This window comes from Micropterus dolomieu, linkage group LG21 (assembly GCF_021292245.1).
Source record: "Micropterus dolomieu isolate WLL.071019.BEF.003 ecotype Adirondacks linkage group LG21, ASM2129224v1, whole genome shotgun sequence".
In the NCBI taxonomy this organism is placed as follows: Eukaryota; Metazoa; Chordata; class Actinopteri; order Centrarchiformes; family Centrarchidae; genus Micropterus; species Micropterus dolomieu.
The window spans coordinates 3,575,873-3,583,108 of record NC_060170.1 but is presented as its reverse complement, the minus strand read 5'-3'; positions in this window follow the sequence as shown (position 1 = coordinate 3,583,108).

The following is a 7,236-nucleotide window of genomic DNA, read 5'->3' as shown; positions in this document are numbered from 1 at the left end:
ACTGGCAATAACTCAGTGGCTCTTTGAACTGAAACGCAGAGGAAGCAGAAAAACCCAGAGCCGTATCAATCTTCAGAGCGGATTAACCCTTTTCCCTGGAGCCTCTTGATGCAATGGGAAAATATCCCTACGTTAAGATCATCATCATGTTGGTCTGCTTTTACTGCATGTGCTTTTTTCCCCAGACAAACTCTGGGCCAGCTACAGGTCACCACGCAAGGCCTCCGCTGGAGGAAGCAAGATGCCAGAAATTACCTCACCTCCTTCAACCCACCAGGAGCAGTTCATCAGGGTCATCAGCATTGTTAAACAGTGATGTCAGCTAAGCAGTAAATAGAAGAGACTACAGACAATGCCAGATAATTATATTCAACAGAAGATCCAGGCTGTTAGAATGAAGTAGTAAGCTACTTAATTTTCATGTGTTTCTTTTGTTACTCATAGATTTCTATCAAACAGTAATCATTCAACTTAAAAGGCTGTTAATTTCCAGTGCCTCCACATTACTAGAAGGTAGTTTTAAGTCAGTTAACAGCCCTACCTTTATCCACAATGTTCCGCTATAGTGTTAAATCCAATATGTTTCCTCACATTACTTCTCAGTTTTTTCATTTTGCAAATACACTCCAGCAATAGCTTGTTGTGCTTATACACTGAGAACAGTTGATTACAGGTGAAATATTTAAGTGATAGTTTGCTTTTGTGTGTTTTAGACTATGTCCAAATTAGCGTTTCCAGGATGTTTTTGTATAGACCTCCCATCCTAAACCTGAACAAGATGAACTGATCTCTTCTGCAACAAAACTGCACATCACAGCCAGCATCTGGTAAGGAGTGAGACAGACAGCTAACTGACCAAATCACTATTTCATTACAGGTTAATTACAACAGCTTCATCAGTTATATTAATGTTTAAAATGCACGATTACAGAAAAAGTCTACAATAATTACCTTACACAGCTAACCATTTAAGCTGATTCTTCTTGCTACATATGTCAGAGGTCGCACGCCTCTGGAGCACCTAGGGGTTAAGTCTTGCTCAGGGACATATTGATGGATGGTGGGGGATTGAACCTGGGTCTCTCACACCAATGGAATGAGTCTTCCACTGCGCCATCACAACGCCACCACTTATGGCGTTACAGTACGCTCATAAAAATAGCTTAGCTAGGCTTTAAAAAAAATTTACAAATACAAAATCTTTATTGTTTAAATATGAATAATACAAACAGTAAAAATTTATCATGTCTCCGCAGGAGTTGTTTTTAGTTGCAGTACTCTAGCTAGCAACATGGATGAACGGACAACAAAGCTGAGACATAGTATTCAGCGCTCTAAATATTTCCATGGTTGCTTCTCATTTGGCAATGCATGGTTATGGATAATTGGATGGTGGAACACATCTAATATGAAAGCTTCCCACATGTAGAACCCCGCACACTCAAGATGGTTGTAATTAGACAGTGGTGGAATTTTGTTTGCCAAAGTTGAACTCATTACAAAAGAATCATACAACTTTACTTCTGTAACTTCACAATTTTCACGCTGGTAGACCAGGCCCTTCAAACACATAAAAGTATGCAATTGCACATAGATTTAGTTTCTGCTTCTCAAGAAAATTACATGTTACTTCCACTTTGTGGGAAATAAATGGATTTGGTTAATGAGCATGAGCAAAACACTGTGGCCAACCATACACAGAAAACTCAAATTTCATCAATAGAAAAATCAGAAGAATATGATGTCATAAGAACATACTTGTTATTGATGTGTAGCAAAAAACACTGGCAATGAGCTCCTAAAGATGTTGCCAAAATTAAACAAAAACATTTTGCTTCATATTCAGACAGATTTCCACATCTTTCCACTACAACCAGACTGGCACTTGTGGCCTCTGAGCAGCCCCACTACAGCAGTAAAGAGTTAAGTTACTTGCTCAAGGGCACCTCAACAGTAGTTGTTGAGGTAAGGGAAATTGTTAGTCAATTCCCGCACCCACATTTCCTACTAGGTTTGGGAAGTCTGATGACTCAGCAACGCAAAATCTCCAGTCTGCTTGTTCATGCCTCCCAACTGAACTGCATGCCTCTCTTTGGACAGTTTATTATTATAATTACCCCCCACACTTCATTTGCAGTAGTGACCTTTGAATTTTGCCCTCTACATCTCAAAAGAGGCATTGTGTCCAGAAGGTGGTGTGTCCCTGAGGGGTGCTTACTCTGTGTTATGTCATAGTTTACGAGTAGTACGGTTCAAGTAACAAATGTAATGTCTAGAAAACTGTCTCTCTGTAAGTATAAAACAGATACCCCCAGCAGGACTCAGCCGGAGGATCTGTGAACAGCCAGCAGTCAGAGTCTGTAGATGTTGTTTTAAGTCACCAGGATAGAAGACCTCAAAGAACAGAGAGCCTTTATGCCATACCACCAACCTCTTGGTTCTGTGGTGTGCCTCAGAAATGAAGAACATCATCTAACATTAACATGAGGTGAGGTTGCCCCCTCTTCCACTCACAGTGTTTATGGAAAGCAATGTGCCATGTCACTGCTTTTTAGTTCCACTGCAACTACAAATTATCCATTTACCAATATTTTTCTCATGCTTGAAATTGTGTATATTAAAGCTGACAACAGCACTATTGGACTGATCCTAAGGAAATTAGACATTTTCTGAAAATATCTTCATGTATTTCCATTTACATACCTGATGTATTCACTGTTTTTACCCAGTTACATTCTTTGTGGGCGGTGAAGCGGCTGAAACAGCATTTAGGCTGCACTAAAACTGTTTTCCATTAAAAAGCTAATTAAATTATTTTATGTGGATTGTCACCTTGTTTGGGCAAGGTAAACCACAAAATCTAATCAGCTGTGGGGAAGATGAATTTATTTATTTAGGTTAAGAATTAATTTATAGAAGAAAATAGCCAGTTGGGAGTAATGTTTTCATGTAGCTGTAATTAAAGCTGCTATAATCAATATTTTTATATTAAGTCATTATGTGTATTGTGAGCCCACAGAGAATGTTCACAAACTCTACAGTCCCCCTCAGCTCTTCGGAGTATTTTGAGCATTTTTCAGGTGATTGTTTTGGTTTTACGACCCAGCTTCAACTGTTTTGGTTACTCTCATCAGCATCATTTTTGGCTGCAGCAGGCAGCTGTTTTCAGCAAAAAGCTCTAAACACCCATTATACGAAAGAAAAAAAAAACAAAAAACTAAACTGTCTAAAACTCAGGGTCCAGAGATGTAATAATTTAGTTATCACATTAAGGCTTTGAACCGGGGGCCCATTGCCGTTTCTCCTCTCCACCACCAGTGTCCGGGCCCCATCTATGGCTCCCAAGGGGTCTCTGGAATGACTGCAATTTACAGTCTCACCCCTATAAATTGATTTCACTGATGGGGTCAATGTCAAAGATCTTAATTCCTAAAGATCCTAATTATAGAAATAAACATCTACCGAGGTGTGGTGTCTTCCCAGATTGAAATATGTTTCTCTGCACTGGTTAAATGCCATTAGCCAAAGCTGCAACGACTTTACAGCAGCAATAAAAGGCATCCCGATGGGCCGCTCTTACAAAACTGCCATAGAGCAAAGTTTGATAGAGAAAGGGAACTTTTAACTTTGTCGACTCCCTGAATCTATGCCAGTAATTTGTTCAACATGACTTCAAATCCATCCGCCTGTGATACATGTACACTGAGAAAACTCAGCCAAGTTGCAAGGTTTTACCATTTAAATACAGAGGAGCAGGAAGCCAATATAGAGCTGTTGACACTTTGACTACTGGAGCTGGCAGCATTTGTTTAGTCAGGTGAGTTGCCATAGCCACTGAGCTCCTAAATTAATTTTCTGACATGACACAAAATACACAAAAAAAGGAAAGTTCTCTGACACTTTGTGTAAATAGGTGCAGGTCATAACAGTAATCTAGGTGTATTGCTGAAATTGCAAATTGAGCATTTGATACCTAAATTACAATATAAATCAAAGGCTTATACATTGTTTCACATCACCTTCATCAAGACTTTTATTATGGACATACACCTGCTCCAAAAAACATATAATAAATACAGACAAACACAAAATAAAACAAACAACCTTCTTCTTAACCTCTTGTGAATCCTCTGCACCATTTCTGTTCTGCAACTTAATGGTCATGTTGAGATGCCCCCATTCCATTTTAACACCCACCTTTCAAACAGCAGTAGATGGAAATAATAACTATTATTATCATTTCTGCCACATAGTTGCACCTTGTAAACCACGAGGAAAATCCAGGTGCTCGTAGTGCACCAGTCTTTGAACATGAATGATCAAAGCCTCAGGTGACGGCTTGAAATTCACAAACACTGTCCTTCATATTCAAAGCAGCAGCAAAAAAGACTGGATCTTTGGTTCTCTACGTTGTTAAAAACAAAATATATGTTAAATAGAGGGGTAAAACTAAGTAGAAACATTTATTAGAAAGATAAGCCCCCCCCCCCAACCATCTCATTTTCAAGGGGGCAACTTATCCAATAAATGGCTAGTTTAAGTGAACTGGAAGGCCACAGCTCATCCAGGCATCTTTAGTGAAGATAGTAAGACAGTGATTTTAGAGGCAGGGCGTTGAAAGTGAACCAGCCTTTTCAATTTTGCAGCCCTAAACTCTATTATTCACCTTCTTCCACTACATAACCCAGCAAGCTACCTGTCTCCAAGCATCTGCCTGGGGAACCCACCTATCTCAAGAATCCTTCCACGAAGGTCAATGACGTCCTGCTCTAGAAATGTGAAATGACAGTGCGAAATGATTTCAAGATACAGGGACACTTTTTACTTTTGGTGAAGGGAGAGTCAATGAAGATGGGAGAGCAAAGACGAGTATGTTATTTTTTTAAAGGGAAGGCTGAAATAAGATTAATATCTTATTTCAGCCTTCCCTTTAATAGTTTTTTTTTTTTTTTTTTTTTTAATATGAAAAAGGTGGCTTTCATCTTATCTTTGTATTAGGATGTGTAAACTAGACCAATATGTCCATTTTCTATAAAAAGGGAGAAACAAAGCAAATTATTATTTTTTACTGTTACTTTTGCAAGTTCAGTACGTACTGGGTCTGCACTGCTGTGTGCTTGAGCTCTAAAGTCTGATACAGACAAAGTATTCAAGCCTTCTCCTGCCTACTCTGTTTTATTTGTAACTAAACTAACATATAAATAGAAGCATTACACCCTTAAAGGGGCTATATGTAAGTTTTTGATTTTAATAAATCAAATTGTCATTGCCTTATTGTCAGTGGGCTCAAAACTCACTTAGAAATGAAGCACACGCCTGTTTTCTCCGTTGCTTGCATCAGCCACTATTCTGCTTTTAATGTGAGGTCTCCGGGTCAGATTCAGCCCTGTGCGCGCTCCCGAGAATCTCTCGTACTACAGCAACAACACGGCGGCTAACGACATGCAGTCCACTAACACCATAAAACAACCGGCTCACAGCAAAACACAGGCTCCACGTAAGGATCCAAAACAACAATAAAGGTTTATGTGCTGAAGCCCATCAGACCAAACAGTTTCAGATGATGTCGAGTAAGAACAAAGTGAGCATTAGTAAAGCTGGAGAAACACACAACAGAGAAAGTCACGTTAGCTCAACACCGAGAAGTTGAAATGTTATCCGGTGCAAAGTTATATAACGTTAGCTTTCCATATTACTTCAACAACTAACGCGACCCGTGTTACACTGTTGATTTAGCCTGCAGAGAGGATGTAACGGTAAAAAGCAAATGTGGAGCGATTTGTTTACTAAAGGTACCCTATAGTGATGCAGCCAGGAGCAGCCAGCTACAGTAGCTCGGACCTGCCGCTGTTTGCTTCGTAACATTCAGTTTATGTTTATTGTGGTTTTACAGGAACACCGCTTCTCCACCTCTCAGTCGCTGTAAGTAACGTGACCCACGTCGGCTAAATGCATTAAAAATACCATGATCGTGTAGCGACGATGGATTAGTTCAACCTAATAAAAATATTACTGTAGCATTGCAGTGGGAGTTTAACTGAGTTTCCAGTTCTGTCTGTTCTCCCTGTCTGTCTATAGCCGCTGTCACTCTGCCTTTTTTCGGGAGGATTGTGCAGATATGCATCTGGCTGCGCTGAATGAAGTTACGGAGCCAGTGTTGATCCGCCTCTGAGACGGAAACTTTGAAATAACAGAGCCTGAACATGTCTGAGTGAAAATCCACAGCCTGCATGCTGGAGTTTCTGCGTTTATTGCAGGATTTCTGTATGATAGCGAGCACGCGTACGAGCACACGCCTGGTTGCAATCTTAGAACCGCACCTCTAGTGGCCACTGGAAACTACATAATGCCCCTTTAAACAGTGTTACAAACTGTTTTGGAACCAGTGGAGACGCCCCCTGCTGGCCATTAGAAAATATGCTAGTTTAAGACACTTCTGCATTAGCTTTACTTTTCAGACCCAGAGGTTCCCGCATTTTTCCATTACCAGTATCTGCTCAACTCAACTCGACTCACCTCAATTCCACTCGACTTTGTTTGGCTGTGTCCGTTTTCCATTGCAGATAGTACCCATAGATAAGTTGCGTTTGACTTAATGCGGCGCTGCGCAGCACTGACTTAACGTGATGCATGCTGGACTTAAAATAAGGCATGCTGGTTAGAAATTGATGCAGGCGCCAAGCCCGGCGGCCGCAGTTGCTTTTCCCCAACAGCACCAAATTGGAACCACACTATTGCCTGGTCTCGCGGTATTTTTCTTTGCAAATGCCGCGAGATCAGTCATTGATCTCAGCTCACAGTAAGCTGCTGCAGGTAGAATGTGTCCGACTTGACGGCACTGTTTTTAAACCCAGCCCCTGCAGTCACCTGCAGCTCACGTTAGACTATCAAATCAGCGAAAGTCAGCCGCCGTCATGTCGAACGCACCTATAGTAGTGGTGCGTTCCAGTTGACTTGGGAAGTCGGAATTTCCGAGTTCAAAGGTCAAAATTTCAAAGGGAACGCCCCCTTACGTCAGAATCCCGACTTCCCAAGTCGGGAGAACCGCACTACCCCAACTTTGTGATCCAAGATGGCTGTCGGGGTATCAACAGTTAGTGAAAGCTGTAGATTATACTGTTTATTAGTACTTCTGTGTAGTTGTGACTCATATAAATGTTCGTACACAAAGTGCTGTCCAACAGCTGTCTGTGGACGTGTTGCCACAGTGTTTTAGTGTGAGTAAATACCGCACAA